The sequence below is a fragment of the Trichechus manatus genome, unplaced genomic scaffold, assembly GCF_000243295.1.
Source record: "Trichechus manatus latirostris isolate Lorelei unplaced genomic scaffold, TriManLat1.0 scaffold00025, whole genome shotgun sequence".
Classification (NCBI taxonomy): domain Eukaryota; kingdom Metazoa; phylum Chordata; class Mammalia; order Sirenia; family Trichechidae; genus Trichechus; species Trichechus manatus.
The window spans coordinates 14226044-14237763 of NW_004443961.1; the positions used below are offsets into that span (position 1 = coordinate 14226044).

At 40.2% G+C, this 11720-nt stretch overlaps 1 protein-coding gene across 6 annotated transcripts in view; it reads right to left on the bottom strand.

Annotated features, from left to right (window-relative positions):
• Positions 1–11286, bottom strand: part of ZDHHC21 (zinc finger DHHC-type palmitoyltransferase 21) — a 52605-nt gene extending 41319 nt beyond the window's left edge. For 5 of the 6 annotated variants that reach the window (XM_023728614.1, XM_023728611.1, XM_023728613.1 and 2 more), the window contains exons 1-3: positions 11200–11286; positions 7113–7228; positions 2306–2446 (exon numbers count right to left, since the gene is read on the bottom strand). The gene's annotated coding sequence lies outside the window, so the exon portion shown is untranslated. The remainder of the gene's footprint in view (positions 1–2305; positions 2447–7112; positions 7229–11199) is intronic. The other variant, XM_023728615.1, reaches the window with a different exon arrangement.
• Positions 11287–11720: the final 434 nt, after the last annotated feature.

Consider the following 11720-nt stretch of genomic DNA (forward strand, 5'->3'; position numbering starts at 1 on the left):
AAGACAAGCTCTAAAAGAACAGGCAGCCCCAAGGAAAAGCAAGCATAAGAGAGAAAAACAGAACAATGAACAAATAAGATGTTGAATATTATTAAAAATAATAATACCTGAGTTGTAGAGAAGTAAACAGTGGTCTTCCAAGAGCTCCAAGTCAGAGTATGGCCACAAACAAGTAACTGGCAGTGTTGTAGAATCAGAATTACTCTACTCAGCTAACACCTACCAGGCATGACTTATGGCTGAACAGAAACTATTACACATCAGAAGCAACAACCCAACTGGCTACAGTGCTGCTACTTGGTCTTAAGCAAGCGTGGCATTTGTGAAATACCTTTTTTACTGGCTAGAGATTCCAACATACTAATCTGTATATTAAATAGTGAGCTCATAACTCAAACTTTGATGTAAGCAGCGGACATACTGGTACTTCAACATTTTTTAAGATTGCTATCTGGTAACTATACTAGAGTGCAGTAATTAATTTCATAATGATGTAAATTACTACAGCACAAATTTTTTTTAAAAGAAATTATAATTTAACTCTACTAAACTACACTAAGTAAACATTTACAATGCCCAAACAATTCTGGTAGGATACTACCTTTCATCTTTTAAGGCAACTATATATATTTCATCACATATTCTCCTCAGGAAAAATACTCAAGTCATTATGAAAAGAAAATGACAGAAAACTACTATATTGACAGAAAACTGCAACATCTGAAAGCAGATTTAGAAAATCATAAGGATCAGCCAAAATACTTAACAAGAAATCTAACCAAACCTGTATCTCTAAACTTACAATTACATATGACTCTCCAGCCCAGCCAAACTGGTCTTATCACTGGTCCACACATATGAAACATATTCCATCTTCCATTCATCCTGTCTGAAATGTCTCTACCTTTCTGCTTACTCTATTTAAACTCATACTTCAAGACCAATTTGAATCTCATTCTCTACATTATATTCTCCCTGGTACTTCAGTTCACTTTCTCTTCTAAATTCCAAATAAAAAGCAAAACTCTTAGAAAAAATTATCAAGTGGTTTTATAATTTTGGAATAAGGAAGGTCTTTACACACAAGAATGAAACTCATAAACCATATTTAACCACATGAAGATTGAAATTTCTAAAGCACAAAACACACCCAAAATAAAGTTAAAAAGACACAAAAGCATCCCTGGGGAAAATATTACAACATACGACTGGTAAGAGGCAAACAAAGAAAATAAAGAGGAAAACGTGAAATAACTAGGTACATTCTTCACCCGGTCTTTGAAAAAACTGTAGAAAGACTGATGATATCTAATGTTGAGAGGACACAGAAAAAAGGACACTCTCATGCATTACTGGTGTGGGTGTAACCTAATGCAATCATCTTCAGAAGGCAATGTGGCAGTGCCTATCAAAATAACTCAGCGGTTTTACTTCTAGTAATACCTACAAAAGTCCTCACGAAAGTGCACAGGTACATATACATACAAGGATGTTCCACAGAGCACTTTCTGTAATCACAAAAATATGGCACAAGATAAACATCCATATAGAGGGAAAGAAATGATTAAATAAAATATAACAAATTCATAGCATACATTTTTTCCAAGCTAGGAGCCCTGGTGGCACCGTGGTTAAGTGCTCAGGTGCTAAATGAAAGGTCAGAAGTTCAAATCCACTAGCCGCACTGCAGGAAGAAAGCTGTGGCAGTCTGCTTCCGTAAAAGATTATAGCCTTGGAAACTCTGCGGCGCAGCTCTACTCTGTCCTATAGGGTGGCTGAGTTGGTATCAACTCGACGGCAAGAGGTTTTATTTCCAAGCTACTGAAATTTTTAAAAATAGAAAAAAGGAGATAGGCTAAATCTGCATATGGCTATCCACTACACACTGCTAAGAGAAAAAATTAAGTTACACAGGCAGAGTCTACAGTGGGGAAAAATCTTAACAGTGGTTGCCTGTTGAGGGGCAGCCAACAGACTAGGAAGGGGCATGAGGGAACTTTCTGGGATATATATACATAAATAAACTCACGTTAAGACTTAACATTCAAAAAGACATTTCTGAAGCTCATATTATTTATATCCCCCATGAAAAAAGTCTCATTTAACAATAATGTTTAGTTAAAAGTTAAATATCAAGAAATTTAAATAAACATAACTACATTTTTTGCTAATCAACAATATTAAGTACATCTAAACATAAGACTTGACTCACTTTATATGCGTATTATGTATCTTCCCAAACATTCAAGGATACTATGTCACATAATTCAGATATATCCCTATATAAAAATAAATGCAAACTTACCACTTGCAAATTCACTGAGATGTGTTGTAATTTTTCTAGTATTAGCATTTAGAGCCTTTATCCTGATTCTGATTCATTCTTTTTTTTTTTCAATTATATCCCACCAAATGGCTGTTCTCAATAACAGTTCTCCATGAATACCTGTTAATGGTTTAACAAATAATGATGTCACAAAGACAAAAACTGAAAGCAGCTAAATATTCTAACTGTGAAAATGCTAATTACAAGTCTTAAATTCAGAAAGAATCAGAAAAGATGATTCAATCCCACCTGATTCTGTGCTTTAATATCCAGCCCCACCTCCAAAAACTTTGCACTTGATTACCATTATACATGAACGTTCTCTTTTGAAACCACCCAATTCTCATAAAATCAAATTAGCATCAAGTGTCCATCATATTAAGGATTTATTTTACTTGGATCTACAATCAACGCCCGTGGAAGCAGCAGTCAAGAAACCAAACAACATATTGCATGGGGCAAATCTGCTGCAAAAGACCTCTTTAAAAGTGTTAAAAAAAAATGTCACTTTGAGGACTAAGGTTCACCTGATCCAAGCCAGGGTATTTTCAATCACCTCATATGCATGTGAAACCTGGACAATGAATAAGGAAGATCAAAGAAGAACTGATGCCTTTGAATTATGGTGTTGGCAAAGAATATTGAATATATCATGGACTGCCAAAAGAACGAAAAAGTCTGTCTTGGAAGAAGTACAGACAGAATGTTCCTTAGAACAAGGAGGGCAAGACTTCATCTCGCTTACTTTGGGGATGTTATCAGGAGAGACCAATCCCTGGAGGACATCATGCGTGGTAAAGTAGAGGGTCAGGGATAAAGGGGAAGACCCTCAACAAGACGGACTGACACAATGGCTTCAACAATGGGCTCAAACAAAGCAACAATTGTGAGGATGACGCAGGACCAGGCAACATTTCATTGTTACACGTCACTACGCGTCGGAATCAGCTCAACGGCACCTAACAACCAGTCCATCATCTGGGATTCATCAAACTTCCTTCAACACAAATCGCAATATGACAATAGATTCTGAGATCAAAGATGTGACAGATTGCAATGAAATCTCTCTCAAGATGAGACTGGTGAGGCTAGAAGTCTTTAATCACAAATGATAAACAGAATAAAGAGTTTCAAACTGAAGCAAGTTTTAGTTTAAAATGTTTTTAAAACACTTATCCTCCTGTAATAAAACCATTAAGAGAGTCAACTTCTAAATTATCCTCCCGTAATGAAACCTTTAGGAGAGTCAACCATAAAAGTTAGTTTCTACAGCTTAAATAATAACACTGTAAAGAGTTCTAGATAACCTGTACCGATTCAATATTTCATTAATTCAATAAACATTTATAGAGTATATATATACTATAGTTCACCCTGGAGCCCTGGTGGTGCAGTGGTTAAGAGCTTGGGGGCTAACCAAAAGGTCAGCAGTTTAAATCCACCAACCACTCCTTGGAAACCCTACAGGACAGTTCTATTCCATCCTATACAGTTGCTGTGAGTCACAACTGACTTGATGCCAACGGGTTTTATGGCTCACCCTCAGTGGTGTAAATGGTTAATGCGCTCAGCATCAAACAGAAAGGTCAGATCATTATTTAGCAAATACTTATGTATGTGCCAAGTTGTGTTACAAAATGTATTTCTTATGGTAAGCTTCCATCATGAAAAGCTTCCTACAGAGAGTGAAGACTGGGAGTAAGCTAGATGAAAAATGGAGGAAGGCTCTTCTGACCAAAGGAACACAATAAGCAAAGGTATGAAAGCAGGCAGAGAAAACCTAAGTAAACTGAAATGACTGGAGTCACTGCATGTGGAAGAATGGGGTAAGATACATCTAATCTGTTGACCACAACCAACTCTAAGAAATATTTTTTATAACATTACCAGTAAACACATAAATATATGAATAACTGAAAGAGTTTAATTAAATTGTATTTACGCTTACCAGATGTGATGCACTGGTATTTCTATTTTATTTCATTCTATTCCATTATAATAAAAATATGTAATGTTGGTCATAGCCCACTAAACTCATTTCATAATGCACAAATTGAGAGCGATCCTCAGTTGGAAAAATACTGTTAAGCCATGCCAAGGAGTTTGGACTTCACCCTGGCCACAGTGGAATGACTTAAGATTTCAGACAGAAAAATGCCCATTATCAAATCTGCATTTCAGGAATAGCAACACTTTGAAGAATGAACTTCGATAAGTGGATAAAGCACCAAGACTGAGTATGTGCAATAAGCTAGGCTCACTGTTAGCCGGGTGAGAAATGATGAGGGCATATAATAAGCATCCCCAAAATGGTAACTTATAAGTGGAGTATGGGGGTGTGGCAGGAATACTTAAGGCATGCTGAAAACGGGCAGATTCAAGAGAACTTACGAGTAAAACTGATAGGACTTGATGATCGACTAGAAGCAAAGGGCAAATTCTAGGATGGCTCTCAAGGTTCTGGTTAAGGACAAGACAGGAAATGAAGGACATGAGTTTGTTAAGTGTATTGCTTACCACAGCAACAGCAAACTATTACATATTAAGGACATGAAACACACATGAAAATCATAATCATAACATTTCCATTCCCTTTCTAGATGGGGAAAAAAAAAAAAAAAAAAAACCTGTATATTTTCTCCCAGGGTCAATATTTTTAGGGTTCCTGAGTGTTAGACTGCCAAATATTAATTTGTTCCTACTCTAATTTTCTAAGCTAATTTAAAGTGGCCTCCTTGGCTACACCTTCGATTATAAGCAGAGACAAAATTTGGAATGACAAAGTAAAGGAACTACTACCCTAATGGCAAATTCATCTTCTTTCAGAAAAAGTTTCAAACAGAATTAAATGTAGTACAACGAAATGTTCTGAATCATGGCCAAAGTCAGTAATGTTGCTAAGGCTATGACTCCAGGCTGGCTTCCTACAGCAAAACAGTAGTTTCTGTCACTAACATTAGGTAACAGCATAGGTCAACCATCCATGAGTCAAATTCCAGTCACTTACTGGCTTAAAATCAAGAAAACGCCTGCTTTACACTGACAGTCATTAGAGCTACAAAGCAGGTGTTTAACACCCAAAATGAGGCCAACATTTCAGTGCTAGACCATCACCGTGGAATCAAATCGCCAATGATGTGGTATAAAAGTAATGCTAGGCATAAAAACACAAGAAATTCTGGGATGACAAGAATGTGACAAAGTTTCAGAACTATAAAATGCCGTTAATTTTTTTTTTAAAACACTGCACTGTTTGAAAGAATAAAATTAACAATTTACAGCACAAGTTTTCAAACCAAAACAATTTTTTTTGCAACAGGGCCAAAAAAATTGTTAATATATTAGAGAAATATATTAAATTTAAATCAGGCCAAAAAAATTGTTAATATATTAGAGAAATACATTAAATTTAAATCTAACAATTACAGCAAAAAATCAGTTGAGTAAACAAAGTTACAGCTATATACCTTTAAACTATTTATAAAGCTATTTTACTTCTGATTTTATTCCACACTGACAACTGGTCAAACCTAACAGTTAAATAATTCTACCTAAAATACCAGGCTATATAGCTGCACCTAATAATTAGCTAATGGAGTAATCAAATTTTTAAAATATCACGTAAATACTCAGTTTATTATCAACAGAGTAGGAAATTAATTTTGCACAGAGGTTAAAAACAGAGAGCCAGGTTCAAATTACAACATTAAAAAAAAAAAACAAAAAACTATTGTCCTCAAGTTTCTTCCAACTCATAGAGACTCTACAGGACAAAGTAGAACTGCCCCCACAGTTTCCAAGGATGTAAATCTTTACGGAAGCAGACTGCCATAACTTCCTCCCACAGAGCGGTTGGTGGGTTCAAACCTTCGACCTTTCAGTTAGCAGCTGAGCACTCAACCACTGCACCACCAGGGCTCTTACTATTAGCTTTCCAAGCTTCTGTTTGACCACCTGTAAAATGGGGATAAGAATATCTATCCCACAGCACTGTTGTCCTGCTTAAATGAAAAATTGCCTGGCAAATGGTAAGCACTTTAAAAAATGGTAACTTTAAAGAGTTGCGGTGGGGGGAGGCAGAGTTTTACTCCTAGTCTTACTAACTCCAGAAGGAAACAATGCTTCTGGGTCCCCATCATTGTTGTTGTTAGGTGTCGTCAGGTCGATTCCAACTCACAGTTACCCTATGTACAACAGAACGAAACACTGCCCAGTCCTGCACCATCCTCATAATCGTTGCTATGATTAAGCCCATCGTTGCGGCCACTATGTCAATCCATCTCTTTGAGGGTCCTCCTCTTTTTCACTGAACCTCTACTTTACAAAGCATAATGTCCTTCTCCAGCGACTGGTCCCTCCTAACAACATTATTAGTGATACAACTTAACCACACCCCAGGGATTTACTTTCTCTAACACTAAAGTCTGAGGACTACTTGTCAGAGGTGAGAAACCTCAGTTATTAAAGCTTTACATTAAGTATCATACTTTCAGCAAGTATCATAAGCATGTAGGGAGCGTGTAGGTTTCTGTATAACCAGAAAACCAGGCCTACAGATGTGATCTAAAACACAGGGTCTGAACTAAAGCCCCTAAACAAAATCACTCTCAAGTAACAGCAGAAGGGCTGGTGAGCTATGGGATGAAGCCTGGGAGAAAAACAGGACTTGAGTTTGGAAGCTAGTGAGGAATGCATAATTAAAGCAGGGAATTTGGAATCCATTGCCATGTTCTCCAGGAAGCCTTTGTAAACTTGTAGGTGGACAAAGTGTCAAAGCATAACATACTTGTACCATCAAAGGTTTCGGGAGTCCACTTCCTAGAGCGAGTCCTTAAATCATTACATTCTGCACAAAACTGAACATAGCCGTTGCTCTTCACACAAACTTGCTCTTCTGTGTACCTGCCTCATAAGTGAAAAACAAATGTAAATTAATAGCACTATTAACACTGCATTCCAGTGACATACTTCATCAGAAATCTCCTAACAAAAAGCAGAAATAACCTGGAAGGTATGGGATGATGTGAACTGAAAATCACTAACTACTGTTTTAGTCAGTACAAAATGTCAATGTGGGGATCTTCATTTAGGGGGCAGAGGTGTGGGAAAAGGAACAAGTGGGGCAAGAGAAGAAATGGAGTTAAGTGTAGGGTAAGGATAGAACACGATAGATAACCTTTGCTCAGGGAAAACAGTTCTAGGAAAAAGCCTTCAGATATGGTAAGAGCCAGCAGTAAGAGGCTCAGGCTGTTCCTGGGCATGAACCAGGCATGTTCTTCCAAGAAGGAGGGAAAGCCAGCTACTTATCTTCTACTACCTACTGCACCAAAAGAGACTTTAGAAAGAAAAAGGTAACTTATAACGTAAACTGCTTTCACACCAGGCTTTACCAGGGCTGGCATGATTCAAAAGCACCAACACTAAAAGAAAAATCTTTCCTCACCTACTTGCTGAAGCTGAAAATTCTGCAATAAGGTGAAAAAGTTCTTCATTCCATAATTACAGGTCAAAGGCTTAAAATCAGAAGGCTGGTTGAGATCACACATAAGCATAAGTTTGAACTAAAATTAATCAGTGAATGGTATAAAAACTAACTTTTATGTCACCTGCTGTTTTATGGAAGGACAAGAGACAGGTGAAGAGAGCAAGTATGGATTCAACCTTTTAAACCGAGAAGATTAATCTACCCTGAGAGGAAAAGCAAAGAAAAAGAGGAGGCTGGGAAGGTAGAAGACAAACTGAAAATGTTACATTTTGCCCACCGTAGATCTAAAAAGGGAAATAAGTAAATAAATAAATTACCATACCACTAAGCCATTTTTGGTCAGGCAGCTACCACTGACAGTTTAGCTTGACACGCGTCCATAAAGACATGTTTTTTAAACTGGGCAGACTCAACTTACCAGAGATTCTTAATCAACAAATCACTACTCTGGTTAGTGTTTTTCTATTTATTCTTGTCTTTCACTTATATTTTTATTGAGTCAAAACAGTGCAGATATTTTCAACTTTAAGTAAAGGTATTAACGTACTGATTATTTTCCTAGATGCTTAAGTGCCTTTATATCTAGTGCAATTGAAAAGTTGAATCTCAGCCCTAATGTTCTATTTTGTTCTTAGCTCCTGTGGAGCTGGCCCCACATTCATAGTGACCTCATGCACAGCAGGATCAAACCGTTTGATCTATAGGGTTTTCATCAGCTGATTTTTACGAAGTAGATTGCCAAGCCTTTCTTCCTAGTCTATTTTAGTCTGGAAGCTCCACTGAAACCTGTTCAGCATCACAGCAACATGCAAGCCTCCACTGACAGACAGGTGGTAGCTGTACATCAGGCACATTGGACAGGAACTGAACTCAGGTTGCCCTCATGAAAGGCAAGAATGCTACCACTGAACCATCACTGCAATATAAAACATCTGCATTTCTTAACATGAAAGTAAAACTGAGTTAGGGAACAACCTCATAGAAATAAAAATGGCTTCTCCTCTGCCTTTCCTGTTACACCTGATAGTACTGATTTTGTCACTATGCAGCCTTCTATGCCGAAAAAAGTTTACACTGACTCATGCTCAATTATAATTCCAGAAAAAAGCTCCATGGAGCCATTACTAGACTTCTCAATCAGGTTCTTCACTAATTCATGGCATTATGCTAAATGCCAGGCCACTGAAATTACCCATGCACTTTTCCACGGGTTCTGAATCAGTCCCTGTGAATTAAAGGAATCGAGCCATGGGCAGTAAGAAGTAAACACTATATGATTCACTGATTACTTCTTGCTGTTTTAGAACCTACCTGTTAAGCTGAGGATTACTTCTCTACATAGAAAAATACTTAAATTTCTTTTATTAAGCAAAAATCCTAGAAATAGGCAATGCAACACAGTTCTCATCATTTTATTTAAAATATGCTCTACTTTCTTTATTCCAACCGCAGCTTTGTGAACAGAAATCTCAACGGTTTGAAGGGACTTAAGATAACCCTATTGCTTTACATCCAAAATGAATACTGGCGTAGTTCTACACCAAAACAGTTACGGAATTATATATTTTTAGTTATATTTTGATATAATTTACTAATGCTTTTTCAAGGAGCTAGTGGACGCAATGGTTAAGTGCTCAGCTACTAACTGAAAGACTGACAGTCTGAACCCACTCAGAGGCTCCTCAGGAGAAAGACCCGGCAATCTGCTCCCATAAAAACTACAGCCTAGAAAAGCCTATGGAGCAGTTCTACTCTGTCATATGGGGTCGCTATGAGTCGAAATGGACTGGTTGGCACCCAACAACAACACTTCTTCAGGTAAATGTTTTAAATGTATCATCTCACATGTTAAAAACAAACAAACGAACCCGTTGCCTTCGAGTTGATTCCGATTCACAGCGACCCTACAGGGCAGAGCAGAATTGTTCCACAGGGTTTCCAAGACTGTAAATCTTTATAGAAGCCGACTGCCACATCTTTCTCCCGCAAAGCAGCTGGTGGGTTCAAACCACTGACTTTTCGGTTAGCAGCCAAGCACTTAACCACAGCGCCACCAGGGTTCCTTATCTGACATGTTCAAGAGTCTTAAATTACATATAAACATATAGCAAGTGAGCATGGAAAAGCTAAAATATGCCTGAAAGAATTTAGTCTGACTCCCTAGTTGCAGTGAAAAGAAAACAGCAGGAGTCACTGACTTACTCATGACCCACAGCTAGTGACAGGAATGGCACTAGAATGCAGTTCTTTCCAACTCTCCCTGGGTTCTTTCTTTCCCACTGATTTCTCACCTCATCTCTTCTTCAAAACTCTTTTTGCCATTAAGAGATAGCACAACTAAGACAAAACAGAACACCTCTCTAAACTTATCTTGGAAATAAGCCTTTTAGTACAGGGGTATTGCATATTAAGCAACCACAAAATAGTATAACTATTATTATTATTATTGCTTTTGCAAGGAACGTAGTGATTTTTTTAAGTACACATATTCGTGTACAAGACCGAGAATCCATTACACACCTTTTAAACTTGCACTTAATTATCCACAGTCATCTTTATTCTAGACTGTAACTTTCACACTGTGATTTACAACCCGCCCACAATGACCTTGATATTTTTTTTTCCCTCTTGTAATTTTAAGGACGCTATATCCCAATATTTGCAAGTAATAATTGGTCAGGTCCTCTTAGCCCTGGAGGTACAGACATCCTCCACTGATTCACAAGGGATCTTAAAATGTGACCCAAATACAGCTTGAGAGACCATAACTTTAAATGGATTCCTCACTGAAGTTCCAGCGACCTATTATAGTGAATGATAACAAGTGCAAACTGATGCCATCAACAAGCCATGTTCTCGAAACAAGCGTCGGATGGAGACTGGAGGCGGGGAGACATTAAGGTCAATTAGGAAGCTCTTGTTAGTCCTCTGCAGCCTCACATCCGCGGTCTGGAAATGAAGGCAAGGCTCCGTGAAAGCCTAGAGAAATCCGAGATTGCCGGGCAGGTCTCCGGGCAGCGTGGGTGGGAAGTGTGCACACAGCGAAACTGGGATTCACAAGGGGGGAATTCGGGGTACTGATTTTTTTTGTTTTTTAACTACCCCAAAATCATCTCGACTAAGGGCAGGAACCCACCCAGCACGTTATGGGAGAAGCAGTTTGCGGGCGGCTGCAGCTCTGGCAGAAAGTGGTTCTGAGAGAGGCAGGATCCGGGACAAACAGGGCTGCGAGCAGCCGGGGGCTGTGACCCGGGGCGGCGGCAGGCCCGCCGGGCGGGGGCTGGGGACAAGAAGGGGTCCAGGCGGCGCGGGGACAGGTGAGCGTTCCTGGCCTGGGAGAAGAAGCTTGCGGGGACGGCCACGTCGCCCCGCGCCTGCACACACTCACCGGCGCCGGCGGGCTCGCCTCTCGCCGTCACCACTGCCCTCGCGGCCGCCAGCTGATCTTCGCCCTCCACCTCCTCTTCCAGTGCCGCCGCCGCCGCCGCCGCCGCCGCCCAGGCTGGGCTGCGCTCCCCTTCCGCTTCCGGGAGCCGGGCGCCACGGCCGGGCCCAGTAGGCGCTCGCCGAGCGGCGGAGGGAGCGCCGCCGCCAATGCCTCAGCCTTGCGCCAAGCCGCCGCGATGGGAGCCGCCGAGGGCCGAAAGACCAGAAACCGCGCCGAGGGTGGCCGGAGACCCGCCGCAGCCCCCACGCCGCGTGCCCCCGGAGTGCCATCCCCGGCACACGCGCACCTGACGCACCTCGGCGCCCCCGCCCTTCCTGCAGCCGCCTTCAGTGGTCTGCTCTGGCCAGCCTTCGCTTTGTCCCCCACACCCGCACCATCCCCCTGTCCGGAGGGAAAGGAGAGGGGCCTATCTCTAAGGATTGCATTTATGCTCCTTCTCCGTCAGGGAACGCGGCCAATAC